Raw genomic sequence first — 23262 nt, 5'->3', positions numbered from 1 at the left:
TTAATTCACCTATTTCCTCACCTGAGAAAACACGCCCAAAAACCCCGCTGCGTGGCAATCAGAGGAGGTGACGTCCATCCTTGATGCACTAGGTTTCTTAGGTGGCGCACCAATGTTGAACCATACTACCAACTAGGTTGGTGGGTCAGGGGTCTTTAAGGAAAACTTAGAGGCGTTTGGTTCATACTGTATGTGAGGGACATCTCCAGCAGACTGACATGAGTATTGTGGCGTGCTCACTTTTCTTTCTTGAATACATTTACACGGGAAGGTGAGTAAGATAACTTCTCACTTTTTTTGTTATCCTCCTGAGTGAGTTATGTCACTTTTTCTGACTTTTATCAGAACATCATTTTTGGGTGGGAAATGTGATTTTCCAACTGTGAAGCCACAGGCATAGCAGTATATGTCTGCAGCATACAAGGTACCACTTTTCTTCTCCATCTTCAAACACTCAGAGCTTATCACCTTCAATCCAGCCAGTCTATTTTTTGATTGAGAGTTTTATAATGTGCATTGCTACCTTAGATGGGGTGTTTTAGTGCTGATCTGTATTTATGAATCATCCATCGTCTTCAACTTCATCTTCTTCAACTTTATGCATTATGCAAGTCTCATCCTCAAAACAGGCAGAAGGCTGGAGGAGTACATTTCCATGAAAGGTGAGGGGGAGCTTAATTTAGCTTTGCCCACGTTGTTAGTTGAGCAGAAGGCAAGTCAGTCCTCTCTGCGTGATAGGCAGATGGGCTGATGGGGGCAGGTGGAGTGTGTGTGTGTGTATTTATATCAGCCAAGGGATGAAGATCAAAGATGTTAGGTTCTCATAGCTACACAGCTTAAGGAGGTGCCTTGCTCCACACCTCAAGGTAAGGTCAGTGCCACACTAAGAGAAGACTGGCAATGGACTTGAGACAAACCCTCACTCAAAAGTACTTAACTTAGCCTCCAGGAATCCTGGAGCTCTGGGTACCATGCATTAAAAACTATTTTGACTGACCTGATAATACTTTAAGGTAGATCGGGATTTGATTTGAAGAATAAAGGATGGATTCACTGATGGGTACTATGAAGAGGTATGCCTAACTATCACAACCCAAAGACTGTAGGATGGTAGTTGCAGTTTCCCTACTGAAAATAGAAGGTCCTCCAGGAAGTGAGTGAACAGCTGTGGAAGTAAATTGTGAAAGAACACCTTTTTTCACAGGCAAAATCAGTTGTCAAATTGGTGAAGAAAAATAATCATATCAGGTTACATGAGAGTGGTATACAAGCTATCCTAGTCTGTATGTGAAATTTTAGTTGGAAGAACCCTTTCAACCCTCATGTAGCACTAAAGTGTACCAGAACATCTGAGTTGGCTATTACTCACAGATAAGGTTTAGTGCTAACAAGGTGGGTCTACTGCCAGTGATTACATTGTGCAGGTGGCTGGCACCAGAACTCACTTTTGGGAGCTTGGACTTATTTTCAGACTTTGATCCAAAGCAAGAGAGAGAAAGGCCTAAAAATGAGAAAGTAGGGAGATAGGAACACAGTTGCAAAGGGAGAAGCATGAATGAAAAGGTACCTGCAAGAGTATGATAAAGAAGTAGGAAGTGTTGGGTCCTGAAAGAAAGAGGAATCTAGTATAACTAACACCTGACAGCCTTGGTATTTAGCAACCCCAGAATCAAGCAGTGCCAGTAGTAGGTTCCAAGGAAAACCTTTGTGCCTCTATAGCTATAATTTTTCCTTTTATAAATTAAACATTATCTACCTGGCAGTCCAATAATTTGAAGCTGCCACTGGTTCAAGAGATTGGAATCATACCTTGTTTACCCACTGCAGATACTCTGAATGTTTTTATGATACAAGGAAAGTGAAATGAAGCTCGGTAAGCCATATACAGCATCTGGGCACAATAAAGAGTAAAGGGTGTAGCACTTTTGAGACTCTTGGTGGACCCAAGCCTTCAGCACCTCCCAACCTAAAGCCTCACCAGACCTAGAGTAGGACATCCAGAACCTTCCCACCCGGATCACTGTATGAGTCGCCCCGCTGAAGCCAGCTAGAACCAACAAAACCCCAAGACAAGCCAGCTGGTACGCACCAGAGCTCAGAACCATCAATCATGGCTGCTACTGACTTGAGAGACAACAGCAATCCACCAGGAACCCCACCCACAGAGCTGGCCACAAATCAACCCTTAGCGGCTACCACCAACAAATCAAGGAAGCCAAGATAGAAGCTATCACTGCCCTCGTCGATCTAGCGATACAGCAGCCAACCACACAAAGGAACTGTTCAAAATAGTCAAAAAGTACTCCAACCCGAGAGCAACAGAGAACACAATCCACCCTTCCCAAGATCCCTGTGATACCTTCTCGGACTACTTTCACAGCACGATTGCCACCATATGCAACACCTCCCCCAACCCACACTCCTCAAACTCAGCAGCCTCAACCAATTAGTGCCACCAGCCGAAAGACCACCTCCTGGACATTGCTCACTTCTCAATCCACCTCGGCCAACGCACTCGCCTCCGTCATCTCCACCCAACTCCTCAAAATACTCCAGGCCATACAAAATGCAGCAGCTTGACTCATCCTGGACCTCCCGAAATGTGCCCACATCACCTCCTACCTCTAAGACCTCCACTGGCTCTCAATCCAGAAGAGATGCCAGCTCAAGATCCTAACACAGGCCTACAAGGCCTTACATGACCAAGGACCAGCCTACATCAATCACCAAGGGAACTTTCATCAACCTGCCAGACACCTGTGCTCCTCCTCGCTGGCTCTTGCACACACACCTTGAATCTGTTGCAGCTGCAGTTGGCGCCTCATTCTCCTACATCACAGCTAAGGCCTAGAACAGCCTGCCTCTCTACCTCCATACAGCACCCTCATTGCAGACTACAGGAAGGAACTCAGGACCTGGCTCTTCGACATAGACCTTGCACCCCAGCACCCAGGGATGATAGTGATAGTGCTGTGCTCTACAATTGGTTGGAGTTGCAGCTAGCCAAACCAATAGCAAGGTGACTCACTCACACACAACCACACACTGACAATCCACAGCAGTGGGAGGACCTGCAACATAACCAATTATCTCCACTCTCAATCTAGGAAAATTACATACAGATCGGTTATGATGAATGTTTCACTCTTACCAGCCACTCTGTGTGAACAGACACTTGTCCCAGAAAGAATGACAGAGCCAGAACAAAGTCGCTTGACTGGAGGTCTGCACAGGGAGGTCATTATCGGTAGTTCTAGATGGGGAGGTCACAATTGGCATCATATTGGATATGGGCACTTTTTTAACAGTGATAATTTCATTGATCAGGAGAAGCTCTCATCCTAGAAAAAAAGGTTGGAGCCTCCTTATACAAAGTTTGCACATGAACAACAATGAGTAAACAAGCCTAAGAAGAATGAGTGAAGGCACCATCAATAACAATACTAATACAAAAAGAATACTATTTAAGGGGAATTCTTATAATAAAACATTAACTTATGTTGTCAAAGGATGAGAGGGTCATTCTCCCATCTCCCATCACAGGGAACACCTAGTAGAAACCACTGAAACACATTATTACATATATTTTCTGTTTCAGCCCAGAGGTAAGGGGGTGAATGTGACAGAATTATGCTTGCAGGAGAGTTTGTAGGTGGGCTTGCTTCCCTTCAGTGTGCAACAATAATTAACACACATCAGATGAATATGCATAAGGACAAGTATATTTATTCTCACTGAAAAATGGGTTAGGAATACAGATAATAGATAAAAAAGCACTGTAGTTTCCCTAGGCTATCACAGTGTTCTACACCAGTGCGGCACTCCAACCCAATACGTTCGGTCTATGGGTTCTTGATGGATGTGAAAATCAATGAGCTGGTGTCCTGGGTGGCTCAAAATGGTGAGAGGATGGACTTTCGGGCTTGATAAAGGATTGCTCTGTAGGTGCAGAGAGACGGTACAGAAATCTGAGCACATCTCTAAGAAAACTTCCAGTATTATTGAAGGAACAAGGATATTGGAATGGAAAACTAGCAACCACTTTATGAGACCATTACCTGTGTTCCTGGTTTTGTCTGTGAGTTAGACCTAGAGACAGGAGTCAGTGGAAATGACAATCTGACTGAAGGCCTCCTACTATCACACTGTTCATGTGGAAGCATTTCATCTTACAATGTATTAGATGTGGTCTCTCCCAATGTAGATGCCCTTCAGCCAGCAGAAATGATGAGCCCTCCTTTTTAGTTTAGGTGGCACAGATGAGGTGAAAAGTAAGATTCTTACATTCTCTTGTATGTTAGTAACAGTTTGTAAGCTTGGTGAGCTGGCGAGCATGCAGTGGTGAGACAGACTGAATTTGGTGTGTCCTGCCTAAGGGAGGAACTGCAGTGGCAGAAGTCTGTCCTTCTCAGGCATTCCAGGCTACTCAATAACAGCACATGGATAGGTCCATGACATACCGGAAAGAGAAGAACACCACACCCACCCCACACTGACGGATTCCATGCAATGGATTCAAGCCACTGGTTACAGTTATAGGTGCCCTAATGGCCCATGAGTACCAGTCAGCACCCAGATGCAAAGGACTGCTCTGCAGAATAGGTGCCACATGTACCTCTGGAAACCCGTGAAACCTGACTGAAGTGTCCTCATGATGTCAACAACATTACCTCCAAACTGGAGTAAGTCTGGCCCTAGAACCCTCTTTCAGTTCCCTAGCCATGTGCCAAGATGTGATGCGTAGTTTGATTTGGGGCGATCAAACCAAAAGCCTAAATAATTAGGCTACTTGCGTGGGCTGCTCAGTTTCCTGAGATATGGAGCATGACCTAGCCCAAGCAAAGCTTCAGAAAAGCCTCTTTAGCACGATTGCTTCTGGGTAGACACGCACATTGTGCATGAGCAGCCCCTCAGAATCCCATCCAACTGCCCTCATATCAGGAATGGCGGTCGCCTGGGGTACTAGGCTTGCACTGGTGATAACTGCAGCATTAGATCTCCTGGTGATTGAGATTCCTTTCCTCACTCGCTCTACTGCCCTCCTTGCTCTTTGTGCTGTAGATGGAGGTATCAGTAACCTCGGACTGCCCCGAGAAACAGATGCTGCAACCCTTACAGCCCATGTCAGTTTTTCCTTAGACTGGGACATGAAGACACATGCTCGCTACATCTTCCTATCATGGTGTTAGCAGGCCCAACAGGCAGTAGCTTATCCACTCATCCGGTCTCCATTTCAGCCTCCCTTGCTTAGGAAAGACCCACTGGGAAACAGAGAGCCTGATGGTTATGATGCCTCAAAGGATGCAGGTCACTGGAGTAAAAGATGCTGAGAGAGGGAAATGGAGATGAAACTGACAAGAGGCATTTGTGTCACTTCCCTCAGAAGGGAGTTTTCTCTGTTTATTACTCTGGCCATCCCATAAAGGAAACAGCCTATCAGGCTAGAAACAGACCTTCATTGAGACATAAATTCAATACAGTTGCAGGATTACATTGATATCAAACGAGATTTTGTAAGTCACCTTCCATATTGAACTATTACACAACTTGTGTGTCACAGCGCTCTCATATGATACACATGTGTGTTACGTGCAAGAAAGGTCTGAATGCTTGTAAGCATGACATTTAATATTGGAGAATGCATGTAATAGGTAAAGGGCCTAGACTAGCAGACTATTTGAACGGGATAAGCTTCTGAACGCTTCCACAAAGGGATATTGTTTGCACATATTTCTAAAAAAGCAGGAGCAGAGCAATTGTGACTGCCCTTTCGCACCCCGGAGCACCATTAATGGCAAAGACATATACGGTACTGATCTAGGGTACACACCAGGGCTCCATTTATCCTCACCTGGAGATAAGAAATCTTCTAATGGGTCTGCTTAGTTCATAACCTTCTGCCTTTAATAGAGCATAACTAGCTAAAGGATGGTGATCGACACTTGCTAGTTCTCCAAAAAAGGTGTTTTCCTTTTGAGATTAAGGGGATGTATCAGTAGTAACCCCAATAATATTTGGGTGATTACAAAACAATCTGGAGTTCATGTAACCGAAAGCCTTCTGATTTTCTTAACAAGCATTCTGTGGCAAACCCATTCCAGTTTGGGGTTATTTGTTCCAAGCCAAAGTCTTTGTTATGCTTCAAATCATTTTCATTGAGAGCTCGAGAATGTTTGGCCGATGAATATGTGTTGTATCCTTTTCTGATTGCTCTGATATACTTCTTTCAGAGGTCTTACGTTTAATTGGGCATTTTATGTTTAGCAAGTGCAAGTTATCTCTCAAAGACATGTATTAGAAGAATGTTCACCCTGAGTCTACAATTGTTAAATGCACTTTCTGTGTCTCAGTGTAGTGGGACTGGCTGGATGTGTACACAGTAGACTCCCTATCCTCTAGTAGAAATGCACTGAATCCTTCTTTGAAGCAAACAACCTACATTATGACTTGCAGACTTTTAATGCTGATGCTCTAATTAGAGCCTTAGCGCATTTGCTGGGGCTCTTTAGGATAATGAAGGCATCCTAACTTGGCTTCTTCGCAGAGAAACACCAATGATTTGTTATCCATCAGACAACATCGAGGACATTCTAGGCAGGAGGGTGAAGCATCCCAACCAATGTTCTAAAGCCATCTTGTGGCGGTGTGCTGGCCACAGAGTCGATCTTGTCTTCTTCAGACTACACACACTGTGCTATTACAATATGCCACATGTTTTTGACATGTGACACTTTAAATCTTGTTGTCTGGGTTAATTTGTACACCTGCCTAAGGTGAAAGTTCTGTCTTTCTTCAGGAAATGGGTGCAGCAATGATTGTTCACATTACCTATGAGTAAAGTTTATTACTCTAGATCTTACACTTTCTCGTCATTGTCCTTACAACCCTACAGCCCTCCTGATAGCTCGGCACAGACCATGCATACAGATAATGCTGGAGTACTGACAAGAAGACCTACCAAGAATTCCTGTTGGTGGGAAGAAGGCAGAGGGAGATGCTGAGGTAGGGTTCTCCCTTTTCAAACCTATGTTTGAAATTAGAGAGAAGTAGCAGCCCTGTCTGACAAGTACTGAATGTCTCGTGAAAGAAGGGACTCTAGGTCATATGTACGTAGGTGTTTTGAGCTCGCAAACTCTCCAGTTCAGAAAAATACTGGTTGAGAGGAAAACCCCGCTTTACATATGTACTAATCTAATTTTGTGACTCATGTATCGTATGGTGCACAGACATCGAAATACAATAATTATTAGTGCATAGCTCAGTTAGCAATGTAAAACACTGGTCGCAAAATCAGTATAGAATTTGCGACTGCTTTTTGTGAGCAGTATGCGGGTACATCTGGCCTAATGAAAGAAAACTAAATGAGAAATGTACTGTAGTTGATGTTGATAATTATGTGGGATTCTAGAGAAGGGCCACCTTCCCTGGGTGTTTGTTTGAGTGTGACTGCAGAGTGCTGAGTGACTGTAGTGGGTGCACATTTTGCAGTGGTGCTCTTTTAGCTGCCTTCAGGGCATACCACAACATAGGAGGTACTCAACGAAGATAAAGAATGCTTCAGCATCAGGAAGGAAAGCATATGATACATTGTTATGCTGTTCCCTTACTGCCGATTAAAGACATGAGCTTCTGCATTCTGATTGGTAAGTGTTGCGGTTCCACGAGTCTATGCTAATGGCCGAATTTAAGAAAAGCGGCACTGCATAGAATGAACATTTCTTGTGCGCCCCTGGGCCCCCATAATGCCACCATGTGTGTGCCATATTGCGTGTGTCTCATTTTAACGCCTGCTCAGAGCAGGCATGAAAACAGACAGAAACAAAGTCTTTTAAATTTCACTGCATCATTTTCTCGGCCCTCTTAACAGGGAATGCCCCCCCCCACCCCCCCCCCCCACTTGTATACACTATGCCTTGTGGTGGCAAAATGTGGCGCAAGGGAGTACAAAGTGGCGCATGCATGCGTTGCAACACTTTGTAAATGTGGCATGGGGCGAAGGCCACCTTAGATTCTCCTTAGCGTAAAAAAAAAGACGCCAAGGTGACGCTAAAGTGGCACAAGCGGCTCTTAACTCTGCCCCAGGTCTGTTATCCTGTGATGCAAATGTAGTACAGAGAATGGAGAGGGGCCGTTAAACCTGGAAGAGTTTCCCACAGACTTCGGCCCACAACCAATGCCAGAAGTTAGGCTCGCTTTTCAAACAGATATTCATGAATAGGCCTTTCATGAGTGCATGAGATAGGCCCAAGGGGTCCTTGGCCAGATTGACAGCGGACCTGCAGTGATGCATTGGTTGCCTTCTAACATTTGTAGTATCAACTGGCCCCACTCGAATAAGTATTGGTCACTTTCTGGATAGTCACCAACGAGAACAGAGGAAGGGCACTTACCAAAGAGGGAAGGAAAAAGGAGCAGTGCCTCACCTCACCTGAGAGAATGTGACCTCAGCGGCTTGTGAGTGAGAGGAAATGTGTAATTATATCATTCCCTAAGTGAATATATAAGTTTAGGTTTGACAATGGTTCATGTGACAAAATGTGCCTGTGCTTTCTAAACCAGAACGTGTGTACGTTCCGAACGCCGTACCATGCATGATGCGCCGCCCAAAGTGATTAGTTCCAAATGCACAGCAAGCAGGCGACAGCGTAATATTAAAAAAATGTCAGGGTCACAAAGTGAAAACCTTCACTGGCTGACTTGTCCTTAAATTATATCAATTCAATGAGAGTTCAGAGCACACATCTTACAGGACTCCCTACCAAGCTCCTGTCATAGGCATGTTTGCTTTGTGGTCCAGAATAGCAAATATTTTCCTCCCAGCAAGTTGAGCTCGTATCCCCCTGGGTGAGACTGGCGTAATTTTGCTTTGTTATGACCTTGTAGAGGTCGCGAAGACATGATCATATTGTGAGTTGTGATTGTTTAACCATTCTTTTATACTGTGTATTTTGTATATTTTCACAGTCTTCTCAGTTTGAATAATGATCCCTTCAGTTAGTTAAGTGCTGAAACTGGGACATTTCTGCCAACACTGCATGCCACAATCAATTAAGCTACCCAGGTGCTTCGAGTGAAATGTAAACCAGATTGTGACAGAAGATTCTCAGTGTGCAGCCCACAGTCTACATTTCTCCTCCACTTTAGCTTCAAGAAAATCAGTGTTTGATGTATTTCATGGAAAAACTCAAAAGCAGGCTATTGCACTCATGACTCCTTTGGCACCTGATGGCTAGGTCCGTTGAGTACCTCGCATACATTTAAATGAAGTACAAATAATTAATATTTATTACAACTTACCCAATTCAACTCACAACACCAGCAAATACCCTCAGCTCCACAACACGCATCAAAGTTGCAGATGAAGTTTCACTGTGCAGTGCTAGTAATGCATGATCAATTGTTATAACCGGAAAAACTTTACTCTGTCATATATCTAGATCTAGGTTTTTGGGGCAGTGCCAGATTTCAAACCCTTGTCCTTGACTGACCTGTGTCTCCGGTGTTTGATGTGCCAGGTTTGCCACTCCGTGTCATCTGGATTCAATCATATGTTGCATATCAACGAGACAAAGTATCATAATTACCCTTGAGAAAGGTATTTTATGATATGTCAAATTTAAAAACAGAGCATGGGCACATAATATGCAAAACAATTATAACGTTAATCCTATCTGGAAAAGGTTAATTGAAGAGGATGTAGACCACAAAGCAATGAATGATAACTCCACTTGTATCTAAAGGAATCATTCCAAAGGATTCAAGGATGTAGGTCTATGAAACAGTTTATAGAGAAGAAGCGGATATACTGCTGGCGTTTCGGTCTCTGCTGTCGGCAGTAGGCAAGACTATCCTCAGTACAGGTTTGGCAAGAGACGCCTGTTGTTGACCCATATTAATCAAGTGGCAATTTTCAATGCTAAAGTACAGTCAGCAATAATCAAATAGATGTAAATGTATACATGGCTTAGAAAATTGATCAATATCTGCCAGCTCGCCAGTCTCTAAAACTGCTCATGACTGGCAGCAGCGGTGTAAGGCAGAAATGCTCGTAACCAGCTCGTAGCTCGCAATAAATATTAACATTAAGTCTGGCTCTTAAAATCAATGTGAAAGAGTCCACCAAAAATAAACACTCTGAACTCCAATTTGTCACATTAAGAAAAAGTTGAAAAAGTGTAAAAGTTGCAAATATATATTTTTTTTGCATACATTCCTGTTGGACCTGGCTCTTTTTGCAGGGTTATCCCTGAACTTTTTGTTCTCTTCCTCTTATTTGTCTGACTTGTTTTGGTTGGCTGTAGGACTCTGGGCACTTTACCACTGCTAACCAGTGGTAAAGTACAAACGCTCCCCGTCTAAAATGTATTGGTGTTTGGTTTCTCCATGATTGGCATGTTTGATTTACTAGTAATTTCCTAGTATAGCGCGCCAGGTGTGTCCAGGGCCTGTAAATCAAATGCTACTAGAGAGCCTGCAGCACTGATTGTGCCACCCACGAGTAGTTCTGCAAACATCTCAGGACTCCAATTTCAGTGTCTGTGTGAGCAGTTGTAAACTGCCATTTCGACCTGGCATGTGCACCCACTTGCCAGGCCCAAACCTTCCCTTTTATTACCTATAAGTCATCCCTAACGTAGGCCCAAGGCAGCCCTATGGGCAGGGTGCAGCGTATTTAAAAGGTAGGACATGTACTGGTGTGTTTTACATGTCCTGATAGTGAAATACTACTAAATTCATTTTTCTCTATTGCAAGGACTACCCCGCCTGTAGTGCAACAGGGGGATTGCCCTGAAATATCTTTTAAGTGTAATTTCCCTATGGGAACAGATAGAGATATGGAGTTTTAGGTTTCTGAACTCACAATTTAATTTTTTTTTTTTTCGTGAAGTTGGGTTTTGAATAGTAACTCTGAAAATGCCACTTTTAGAAAGTGGGCATTTTCTTGCTTAACCATTCTGTGTCTCTGCCTGTCTGCTGAATACACATCTGGGTCAGGATGACAGTTAGGCTGTTTGTGAATTCAGTGTGGACAGTCACACAATGGGAGCTGAGGTGTGTCCTGCATTTCCTGATGGTTCTTCCTGGGTTAGAGAGATGCGAAGAGCTGACACCTGTACCTGAATAGGGCTGTGCAGAAAGATTCACCAACCCCCTGGAGTGTTGTCTGGGGACAGGGCAGGGAAATGCAGAGTCTTGTTCATCTCAAATACTTCTCTATGAATTTTGCCTACTTCAAGACAAAAATGATTATAAGTACTGGCCCTGTGACCCCATATAGTTAGAACACTTCCGGACTGAGAACATTCTGCCAGGTAGAAGAGCTAGATGCTGTAGGTGGGACTGCCACTCTGCCTGTTGCATTGTTGTGCTTGGCTGCTGCTTGTTGCTTCTGTCCTGGGAGAGAAAGGACTTGACTTTGCTTTCTACATTCTGCTTTCCAAGGTTCTCCAAGGGCTTGAACTGAGCTTGCCTCCTGTTAAGAAGTCTCAGGACATCAAAAACTTTATTTGCCAGCACCTGGGATCCCTTGCTGAGAGTCCTGACTTGCCAAGTGGTGCCAAATCCAGTTTCTGGGCCCTTGGGAGTGATTTCTGGTGTAACCAAGAAGAAACAAGCACATCAACTTCATAGCGACTTGAGAACCAGCGCCGCTGTCCGACTCCATGCCACTGTCTGTACCCAGAGCTACGTTCCCTGCTGAGTGTGTCCACGACCAATGCTGAAGACCCAATGCCGTCACAGCGCCTCTGAAATCCCATCACAGCATGAGTCCAGAGTGCCATGCCACTGACGTCCATGACACTCGACTCTTCCACAGCACCTGTGGCCCCATGGTGTGATGGCGACACCGCAAAGTTGATTCCTCATATCTTGACCTGCTGGATTCATCGACCCGGCCTTGTCATAAGGAACCAACACCTCACCATCTAATCACCTCTCCTGCAACCAAAAGGAACTGAACCCTTACCTCCCCTGCTTAGCAGTAAGGAACCAACGCCCCACCTCCCCAGTATCAGTAAGGACTGATGGAGCACTGGTTCCAGCAACGCCTCACCTCCCTGACTCTGTGCAACATCTTTGTTTCCTCATTTTCCAAGGTACTGTACCTGGGGTCTGTGTGACTGTGAATGGCGTCGAACTGTTGGGAATGAGTCCGTCAAGACTTTGTGACAGCCCCAATTGGAGCTATTGTCTTTTTATCTGCTATACTAAGATTTAGGCCCTCATTATGATCTCGGCGGATAAAACCACCGAGATCCACGCTGGCGGTCAATAGATGACCGCCAATGCGACTACCCCTCCCACCGGCCGTATAATGTTTTTCCCGCTGGGCTGGAGGGGGGAAACAGTGTTTCCGCCTTCCGGCCAAGCGGGGAAAAGGGCCGTAACATTGACAGCGGCTCCAAATGGATCCACGCCAATGTTGGTGTGCCGCGGGTGCAGCTGCACTCGTCGCGCAGATCACTGCCCATAAATCGGGCAGTGACCTGCGCGATGGGGCACTGCACAGGGCCTCCACACTGCCCATGCCATGGACCCTAGAGCACAAACAAGGACAGTACTTACATACACAAGACACGCTCTTGTGGGTCCAGCTGGAAACACAGTGGCGATTCCTGAGAAAACAGCAATAGCACACTGTCACTGTTAGGCACGAAAGACAATGTATAACACTAGACAAGGATGAGGGCTGGAATTGCCTCCTGGAAACCAGGAGCCAACCCCAGAACAAAGGAGGACACGTATACACTGGTGAAGACTGATAGAACACTTACCAGACACAAATAACCAAGAAGAAACAGAAACAGGAGGGAACAAACTAAGAGGCAGAGGCAAGAACTAGGAACAGGCTCAGGCTGAAGCAAAACCAGGACTAGGACTTGAAAACAGGGCGCAAACTTCTGGCTGGGACAAACAGAGACAGGACTGGGAAACTGAGAACAGGCTCTGGCTGGAACAGGCGAGGACAGGGCTGGAATAAAGGGAGTAGGAAATGAGCAGTAAACAGGACTGGGAAACAGAGAGAAGGTTCAGGCTGAAACAAGGCAGGAGCAGTGCAGAGAAACAGGGAGCAGGCTCTGGAAGAAACAAACAGGTACAAGGCTAAGAGATAGGGAGCAGACTCTGGCTGGAACAATCAGGAGCAGGGCAGAGAAACAGGAAACAGGATCAAGCTGGAACAGAACAGGAACAAAACTGGAACACCATCCGACAAAGGGTCTGTAACACAAAGGAATCGAACTCCAATACACGACGGGGATCTTAAGGAAATGGCTGCTTATAAGCAGTTCCAAGCTGGGCTGCACAGGAGAGGTCTCAGGTGTGTGTAGTTTCAGACACTTGCAAATCCTGGAGGAGAGGATCCGGTGAAATGGACCAACTGGACTTCTCCCATAGAAAACAATGGGAAACAGAATCCGGGCTTTCCTGACTACCAGGCTGTGCATTATGGGATTTGCAGTCCCAGGAAGCAAATGTAGTACTACACAAGTATACCATGGTGAAAAGTGAAACAAACAGGAGTCGGCAATGGACTCTAGATAAGTGTTTAAGGTGATTCCCAGGCTTCCGACAATCCCCTTACAGTGCCCCCTAGAAATGGGACAACAGAGTCGTAACATTTACCTAGCGGTGTGAAACGCAGTGCTTCCCTGTCAGATTGGAATACACTGCCCCTGCCAGCGTTTCCGCTGGTGGTGGTGGTTTATTCAGCTATGGGGTTTAGGGCGGGTCATTATATGGCGGGCTGGGCCACCATGCCGGATGGCGGTATTTACAGCCACCGCCAGCATGGCAGCCCAGACCGCGACGATCACAATGCGTGCCTTAATCTTTGAAACTGCATAGCTTTGCTTGTGTATGTTGGATTTTTGTTATTTTGCTCTTGTTTTACTCAGATAAATACTACTGGCTGTTTTTCTAAACATATGTGGAGAACGTTTGTGGTTTTTTTCACAGTTACTGTGTATGTGTGTATGTGTGTACAAATACTTTACACATTGCCTCTAAAATAATCCTGACTGCTCGTGCAAAGCTACCAAGAGGGTGAGCAGCGGTAGGGGTTATCTTAGCTGTGTCTCTCCCTTACCCTGACTAGAGTGAGGGTCCCTGCTTGGACAGTGTGCCAACCATTGCCAACTATAGACCCCATTTCTAACAAGTCTCTAATCTCCAACCATAATCTCAGTCAATTTATTTGTCTTATTTATTCCTAAAAGAATATATGATCAATGTTGGAATTGAATTGAAGAAAACCTTCACTAAAGGGTCCTAAAAGCTTTTTTGGTGCACATGTTCATTTGTCAAGAGACTTCTTTTGGCTACAAAATTATTCGCTGTGTTAGATCTTACATCCTTGGCATGGCATTTCCCCAGACCCTTGACTTGACTCCCCTATTTTTACTGAATTAATTTTTGTTGGCATTAGGACTCTGTCCTTTTCCCTTGCTAACAGTGGGAACGTGCTTGTGCTCGCTTCCTTAATCATGGTAAAATTGGCATACACCTAATTGGCACATTTAAAGTCCTTATAAGTCCCTAGTTAATGGTACTACTTGCACCCAGGGTCTGCAAATTAAATTAAATGAGTGGGCAGCAGCATCCATTGTGCTGGCCTAAACCTTCATTTTAATGCTTTATAAGGTACCCCTAAGATGGGTTCTAACCATTCACAGAGCAGGGTATTTGGAATTTAAAAAGAAGGACATGTATATTTAAGGTTTTCATGCTCAGACAGTGAAAAACCCCTTAGTAAGGCAATTTCTCCCATAAGCTAACACTGGGTTCCCTCATTAAACTAAACAAGTGATAACTTTAATTTGCGAAGATATGGAGGAATGCTTCTTCCACACATTTGAATTGTAATTTGAAATCCTCTATAACGATCAGGTCAGATTTTAAGTTACCATTTCGAAAATGCCACTTGCAGAAAGTTGACATTTTTATACTTAAACCAAATGTGCCTTACTGCCAGTGACCAGGATCATATGACAGTGAATGGCTCTCTTGAGGTGTGTTGTCTATTCATTCTAGACATGGGGACACATGGGCCTTGTGTGTGGGCAAGGTGTTCCTCTCCAGAACAGAATACCTGGGGGTTGTACTGAGCCACAGCTGAGCTTTTGCTGAGATCTGAAAAATAAACTAAGGGGGCCATAACAACCCTGGCGGGTGGTGATAAAGTGGGAGTAAATACCACTGAATTATGACCATGGCGGAACAACTAAGACACACAGCCACTTTAACACACCAACTGCCAGGGTGGAATCAACAGGCACCACGGCGGTAACCGCCTACAGCCAGGCATAAGCCAATATTCCGCCCACTGTATTAAGACACAGGAAACCGCCACCTTTTCCGGGGGGTACCAACAACATCAAAAGCTTGACGGAAACAGATCTCAGAAGTCAAAGGACTCACCAGTGGAGACTCAGGGAAGAACCACGACGCTATGGAGCCCGAGTTGCACACATTTCCAATGTTGATTTATGTCCTGCTCCACTACAAACATGAACGACGGCGAAGACGACCACAGTGAGTACAGCCGGCTAGCACACAGGGCAGGATGGGAGGAAAAAAACACCCCAACCCCCAACACCATCTACAAAAGCACATGCAGTAACACAACATATTTACCCCGTACCCCTCAGTATTAATGCAAGGACAACTCCAATAGATCAAAGTGAGTGTAATAAGGTAAAATAGTAGCAATAGGTGCATCCAAATCAAAAGGTATATCCATATTTACAAATGAAGGGACACTGCCCAGTCCTCAATGTTCGTGGACCACAGGGCCACATTACAAAGTCCAAGGCCCCACTTCACTACTGCAACAACACGGAGAAAACACTGCAGGGGCATCAGGTCGAAAATAGGCAGGCACCTCGGGGGGACAGGGAACGGAGGCACCTCAGCTGGCATATGGTACAACGCCACTGGTCCTGGAGGGGGCAACATGCCCTGTGCTTGGTCCTGGGGTGTGCAAAGCCACAGTCTCTCGGGTGGGTGTCTTTCCCACTGGTTCTGGAGGGGGCATCGTTCCAAGTGAGCTTCTTCCTGGGGAGGATGGGGTGAGTGGATGGCATCTCCACTGGTTCTGGAGGGGGTATTGTACCCAGTGAGCTTCATCCTGGGGAGGATGGGGTGAGTGGATAGCATCTTCACTGTTTCTGCAGTGGGCATCTTGCCCTGTGACGCAGATCTTGGAGAGTGCAAGGTCACAGTCTCTCAGCTGAGTGTCATACCCACAGGATTTGCACGGGGCAGGCCGCATAACAGCCCATGGACGCAGGTCTACAGAATGTCCGCCGACGGTGACGGCTGTTCAGTGGTGGCAGTGGTGGTGCTGCTGCTGCTTGTAGTGGTTGGGGGAGGCTCCAGCCAATCCCCTGCAGGCTCGGACGGCTGCCCACTGGTGCTGCTGCTGGTAGTTGTGGGGGGGAGCTCCAGCCTGTCCCCTGCAGCCTCAGGCAGCTGCCCACTGGTGCTGGTGGCAGTGCTGCTGGCAGAGCTGGTGGTGGTGGTGGAGGGAGGCTCCAGCCCATCCCCTGCAGCCTCGGGCAGCTGCCCACTGGTGTTGCTGCTGCTGGTGGTAGTTGTGAGGGGAAGCTCCAGCCCATGCCCTGCAGCCTCGGACGGCTGCCCACTGGTGATGGTGGCGGTGCTGCTGGCAGAGCTGGTGGTGGTGGTGGGGGGAGGCTCCAGCCCATCCCCAGCAGCCTCGGATGGCTGCCCACTGGTGCTGCTGCTGCTGGTGGTAGTTGTGGGGGGGAAGCTCCAGCCCATCCCTTGCAGCCTTGGACGGCTGCCCACTGGTGCTGGTGCTGCTGGCAGAGGTGGTGGTGGGGGGAGGCTCCAGCCCATCCCCTGCAGCCTCTGACGGCTGCCCACTGGTGCTGATGCTGGTGGTGGTGGGGGGAAAGTTCCAGTCCCTCCACTGCAGCCTCGGACAGCTGCCCACTGGTGCTGGTGGTGGTCCTGGTGGAGGTGCTGCTGGCAGAGCTGGTGGTGGTGGTGTGGGGAGGCTCCAGCAAAAAGAACAAGTGATGGACGGAATGCTGAACAATGTCAAACATTCACCCCAAGTACAAAGATCTGGGCCTAAATCCATCGTTTTTTTGCTTCCCATGCCATTCCAGTTTGGACCCAACCATATGCAAATCAGTCTTGACCCTGTTCCCCAGGGGAACAGTCCAACCTGAACTGCCAGGCCAGGTCTTCCCTGGACTGGTAACAAGCATCCTGGGACCAGTTTTGGGGTTTCACCCCTCATCAGCCAGGCTAGCTTGAATCCAGTGGCATGGGAAGCACGGGACCCACGTCTGGGCATACCCTTCCCACTTAGGGTGACAAATGCAAAAAGAACAAGTGATGGACGGAATGCTGATCAATGTCAAACATTCACCCCCAGTACAGAGATCTGGGCCTAAATCCATTGTTTTTTTGCTGCCCATGCCATTCCAGTTCGGACCCAACCATATGCAAATCAGTCTTGACCCTGTTCCCCATGGGAACAGTCCAGCCCGAACTGCCAGGCCAGGTCTTCCCTGGACTGGAAACAAGCATCATGGGACCGGTTTCGGGGTTTCACCCCTCATCAGCCAGGCTAGCTTGAATCCAGTGGCATGGGAAGCACAGGACCCACGTCTGGGCATACCCTTCCCACTTAGGGTGACAAATGCAAAAAGAACAAGTGATGGATGGAATGCTGAACAATGTTAAACATTCACAAGCTCCAGCCCATCCCCTGCAGCCTCAGACGGCTGCCCCCAGGTGCTGGTGGTGGTGCTGGTGGCAGTGCTGCTGGCGGAGCTGGTGGTGGTGGTGGGAAACTGCAGCCCATCCCCTGCAGCCTCCTTCGGCTGCCCACTGTTGCTTCTGATGCTGATGGTGGTGGGGGGAAGCTCCAGCCCATGGACGGCTGCCCACTGGTGCTGGTGCTGGTCCTAGTGGCAGTGCTCCTGACGGAGCTGTTACTGGTGGTGGGGGGATGCCCCAGCCCATCCTCTGCAGCCTCGGACGGCTGCACCACCATGGTTGGTGGTGGGGTCTCTGACTGAGTCCCAGCACCAGGCCCCTTGTCCTTACTGACTGCTGCTGCAGGCCCCTTCCCCTTCCTGCCAGCAGCTGGGGATGGCTCCTTGCCCCTTTTGGCAGCAGCTGGGGCTGGCTCCTTACCCTTCCTTCCTGCAGCTGGGGCTGGCTCCTTGGCCTTCCTTCCTGCAACTGGGGCTGTCTTCATGCCCTTCCTTCCTGCAGCTGGGCTGGCTCCTTGCCCTTCCTTCCTGCAGCACTTGGGGCTGGCTCCTTGCCCTTCCTTCCTGCAGCACTTTGGGCAGGCACCCTTTCCGCCTGGCTGGCTTGTGGCCGGAATCCCTTCCCACCTGGAGTTGCTGGGACACTACTGTGCCCGTGAACTGGGTGGCTGAGGTACTTGCCTGGGTTTTGACCACCCTGGCCTGATATGAAGGACGGGGGGTAGGGAAGAGGTCAATGGTGGAGAGGAAACACTTCTTAGAGACATTGGGGCGGGAAGAGGGAGATGGTTTGGGAGTGGAGGAAGAGGGAGTGGTCGTAGGTGGTGTCAGTTTGCTGTGTTTGGGTGCAGGTGCATGAGCTCGATGCTGTTGTGAGGTGGATTTCTGTTGGGTGTCTAAGTGCTTGCGTTTGTGTACTTTGAGAGGATGGGGCACAGACACAGTGGTAGAGGACACAGGGGATGTGTGCATGGATGTGGGGTTGGTGACTGCCATTGAGGTGTGTGTTCTGATAGGTGTGCTGGTGATGGTGGTAGTGGATGAGGGTGTAGTGCATGCAGGTGTGAGTGGAGACGCAAATGGGAGGGATGTGGACGACGAGGAGGAGGGGGCCACGGTGGAGGCAGTGGATGTTGGTATGTCTGCATCTGGATGGTGTTTGTGTGAGTGCCTGTGGGATGAAGTATGGTGCTTGTGTTTGCCATGTCCACTCTTGTGTGTTGTCCTGTGTGCATGCTTGTCTGCCTGTGTGCTTGGTATAGGTTGGGGTTGAGGGGAATGGGATTGGGTAGAAGACATTGGAGGGGGAGGGTGGAAACAGTGACAATGGCTGCCATTAGAGAGGAGGCCAGAGCCTGGATTGATCTGTGTTGGTCCGCCAAGCCAGTGTGAATGCCCTCCAGAAATGCATTGTCTGCTGCATTTGGGCTGCCAGCCCCTGGATGGCATTTACAATGGTTGACTGCCCAACAGAGATGGATTGCAGGAGGTCAATAGCCTCCTCACTCAAGGCAGCAGGGTAACTGGGGCAGGGGCTGAGGTGCCTGGGGAGAAGGAGATGCCCACCTTCCTGGGTGAGCGGGCATGGGAAACTCGCAGAGGGGCTGCTGGGAGGGCGGTGCTGGTACTGGGGTGGCGGCTGTACCTGTAGCTGGGGTGGGCACAGAGGTGTCCGCAACCACCAGGGAGCTTCCATCGGAGGAGGTATCCATGCCCGAAGTGTCCCCTCCAGTCTCCATTGTGGTGCTCCCCTCACCCTCCGTCCCACTGGTGCCCCCACCATTGGTGGACTCAGCCTCCTGGGTCCTGTGGGATGCAGCTCCCTCCATCACCAGTGCCTCTGCTCCTCTGCTAGATGATGCTAATGCACATAAGAACAGGATGACAAAACAAAAGGGGGGGGAGAGACAAAGGATACACTTGGTCAGTGGCAGCACCAACACCACCGTTGGCGTACACAACACACTCACACACAGGGAACAGCCCTACGCACTAGGCAAGTCACCAGGCCATGGGTAGGGACACATGCAGCCAACTGCAACATACCTGAGACCCACACACCCCTGCCCGGTAGTGGATGCCTATTAACTAGGTTGGTGGAATTTCACATCAGAACCCTGCCCAACATGGGACCTACTCTGCAATGTCAGGCCTGGCCTAGGGGCACCCACAGGCCCACATCCCCCACCCGGATACCACCCCACCAGGCGTAAGTAGTAATGAAGGGCACTGTACTCACCCCCTTGCTGCTTGTGTGATGCCCCCAGCACCCATCCAGCTCTGGATAGGCCATCACTAGTATTTGGGGGGGTCAAGGTTTGACGGGCACCCCTTCCTAGTTGGGAGGCCATCCCCAGCTGGGCCTCTGCCGTCTTCCGTGCCCAGCGTCTCAGGTCCTCCCACAGTTTCTGACAGTGGATGCTACGCCTGCCGTAGACCCCCAGGGACCGCACGTCCTTGGCGATGCACACCATATACCCTTCTTTTGATGAGCGCTGACCTGCAGAGAAATACACAAAGGGAAAGATATTAGTCAGACCGTCTTGCCTGTTACACTCATGGCCCACCATGCCCCTTCCCATCCCCATTAGCACAGACATGGCTCAGCATACATGCTGCACGCTGCCCAGGGCCCAGACACTAACCCCCCCACACGAGGCCTTCACACACAGCACTCAATGCCTTCATGCCCCATGCATCGTACTCACTGTGTACTCACCTGTTGGGCTGGAGGCCCATACAGCAGTCGGTACTGGGGTAGAACCCCATCCACCAATCGCTCCAACTCCGCCGAGGTGAAGGCAGGGGCCCTAGCCCCAGTCACACGCGTCATGGTAGGTTCCAGACACAGGTCACAGCAACACATGCAGTGTAGGTCCTCTCCTGTTGAAGGTCAGGTAGCAAGTGAGTGAACAGATAGAAAATGGCGGTCAGGTCCGTGGCGGTGCGTACCGTCACTGCCGGCATACCTCATCATTGGCCACTGTACCCCATAGGACCCAATGATAACCAATGAGGAGTTACACGGCGGTTCCCGACCGCCTCCTGCAATGGCGCACAACGTAAGCGGAAGGACCTCATTTTCACCTGTCCCTCCATACTGGACAGGCGGATGCCATTTCAGGGGCAGGCCTTGGATCCTAACTGCGTCACAGTTGAAAATTTTACATTCTGGACATATGCCACCAAAATATTGTAACAATCACAATATGCATTGCACTGTAGTAGTTACAATGTACAGGTAATGAACAGCTGCTCACTCTTTTACCCCATAGATTGCAACCGCTGCAGATGAAAAGGAGATGGAGACATCCCCCTGTGTACAGACCCCTGGTGCACTTGGCAACAATGGAAGACAGGCACATTATCCTCACCTACAGACTTGACAGGACCACAATCACTGAGCTGTGTGCCCAATTGGAGGCTGACCTGATATCTGCTATCCGTCACCCCACTGGGATCCCCCCTCTTGTGCAAGGGCTACCAGTGCTCCATTTTTTGGCAACAGATTATTTCCAAGTGACAGTGGGCTTGGCAGCAGGAATGTCACAGCCAATGTTCTCAATAGTGCTGACCAGAGTGTTGTCTGCCCTGATTAAACACATGTGCTACATTGTTTTCCTCCAGGTGGAGGATTTGGCCACAGTGAAGGCTCATTTCTATGCAATGGGGCATATCCCCAACATCATTGGTGCGATTGATGGAACACATATTGCATTTGTCCCTTCTCGGCAAAATGAACAGGTCTTCAGAAATCGTAAAAGTTTTCACTCGATGAATGTGCAGATGGTGTGCCTGGCGGACCAGTACATCTCCCATGTCAATGTTAAGTATCCTGGGTCGGTGCATGATGCCTTTATCCTGAGGAATAGCAGCATCCCAAATGTGATGGCCCAACTCCAGAGGCACAGAGTGTGGCTAATAGGTGAGCCCTGGTTCCCACCCAGTGGCCGTTGGTGTATGGGTATGGTGTGGGCCATATGGCATAGTGTGTGGCTAACAGTTGTCCCTCGATATTTGCAGGTGACTCTGGTTACCTCAACCTATTATGGCTACTGAGCCCTGTGAGGAATCCCAGGACAAGGGCAGAGGAACGTTACAAGGAGGCACATGGCGAACAAGAAGGATTATTGAACGTACCTTCGGCCTCCTGAAGGCCAGGTTTCGGTGCCTCCAACTAACAGGTGGATCCATTTGCGATTCCCCCAAGAAGGTCTGCCAGTTCATCATGGCATGCTGTATGTTGCACAACCTTGTCTTGCGACGCCAAGTGCAAGACTCTGCAGGAGGAGGCTGGAGATGGCCGTGTGGCAGCAGTGGACCTGTGGACAGTGAAGATGAGGAGAATGAGGATGAGGACAACAGAAGTGCAGTCATTTGCTAAAATGTCCAATGACACACAGGTAAGACAGGGTTATTTCACATTTCATTGACAGTTTGATGTGTGACATTGTCACTGGCAGGCTGTGAATTTCTACTTCTATGCCCACTCACTGTACCCTTTGGCATCTCTTTTTGCAGATGTTGGTGCCCCACTATTGCTCCTGTTGTGTTGACTGCAGCCACTACAGGTCTTTCCTATGTAAATAATACTGTACAGTTTAATTGCGTCTTTTGAACCTTGTTAAACTAATACATTTTGAAATAATTTGACATACTCCATACTTGTATTTTTTCAAAGTGTGTTTATTGCAGCGCTCTGAAGAAAAGGGGGAAGTGCAATGGGCTGGGGTGATGATGAAGGAAAGTCCAGGTTAGAGTCCAGTCTAGTTGTGGCACAGGTGCATTGCCCAAGGGGGCATAGGAAGGGGAGCAATGGCAGTTCAAGGTGGACAGGGCGACAAAGTGGGACACAAGGGTGACAATCAGGAGAGTCTTATTTCCTGGCGGGGGTCTTGCCAATAGTCTCTGGCTTCTGCCTGCATCGCAGGGGGAGGGGTGCTGGTGGTCTGTTAGTCCTGTGGCAGGGCCTCCTGCCAACTAGCGGCAGCAGGGGTGGAGGGCTGCTCAGTAGTCTGGCTACTGTCAGTGGCCCGCCGGCGTGCCACTGCCTCCCTCATACTGTTGGCCATGTCTGCCAGCACCCATGCAGTGGAGACCAGGGTGGTGTTAATGGAGTTCAAGTCCTCCCTGATCCCCAGGTACTGTCCCTCCTGCAGCCGCACGTTCCCCTGCATCTTGTCCAGGATCTGGCCCAGCGTATCCTGGGAATGTTGGTATGCTCCCAGGATCGCGGTGAGTGCCTCCTGGAGAGTTGGTTCCTGGGCCTGTCCTCCCCCTGGCACACAGCAGACCTCCCAGCTTCCCTGTTGTCCTGTTCCTCCGTTCCCTGAACCGTATGCCCTCTGCCACTGACCCCAGATCCCTGATTGTCCTGGGTTTGTGGTGTGCCCTGGGGTCCCTGTAGTGGTGGACACACTGCTGATTGACGTGTCCTGGGGACACAGATATGGGCCCACTGAGTGAGTGCAGTGGTGGTGTTTCCTGAGGGGGGAGGCTCTGTGAT

The 23262-nt window shown here is 48.5% G+C and overlaps 1 long non-coding RNA gene across 1 annotated transcript in view; it reads left to right on the top strand.

The window, feature by feature from the left end:
- Nucleotides 1-23262, top strand: part of LOC138260752 (uncharacterized) — an 88446-nt gene that overhangs the window by 821 nt on the left and 64363 nt on the right. The window lies entirely within an intron of this gene.

This window comes from Pleurodeles waltl, chromosome 10 (assembly GCF_031143425.1).
Source record: "Pleurodeles waltl isolate 20211129_DDA chromosome 10, aPleWal1.hap1.20221129, whole genome shotgun sequence".
Taxonomy (NCBI): Eukaryota; Metazoa; Chordata; class Amphibia; order Caudata; family Salamandridae; genus Pleurodeles; species Pleurodeles waltl.
This window is presented reverse-complemented; position numbering and strand designations above follow the sequence as displayed.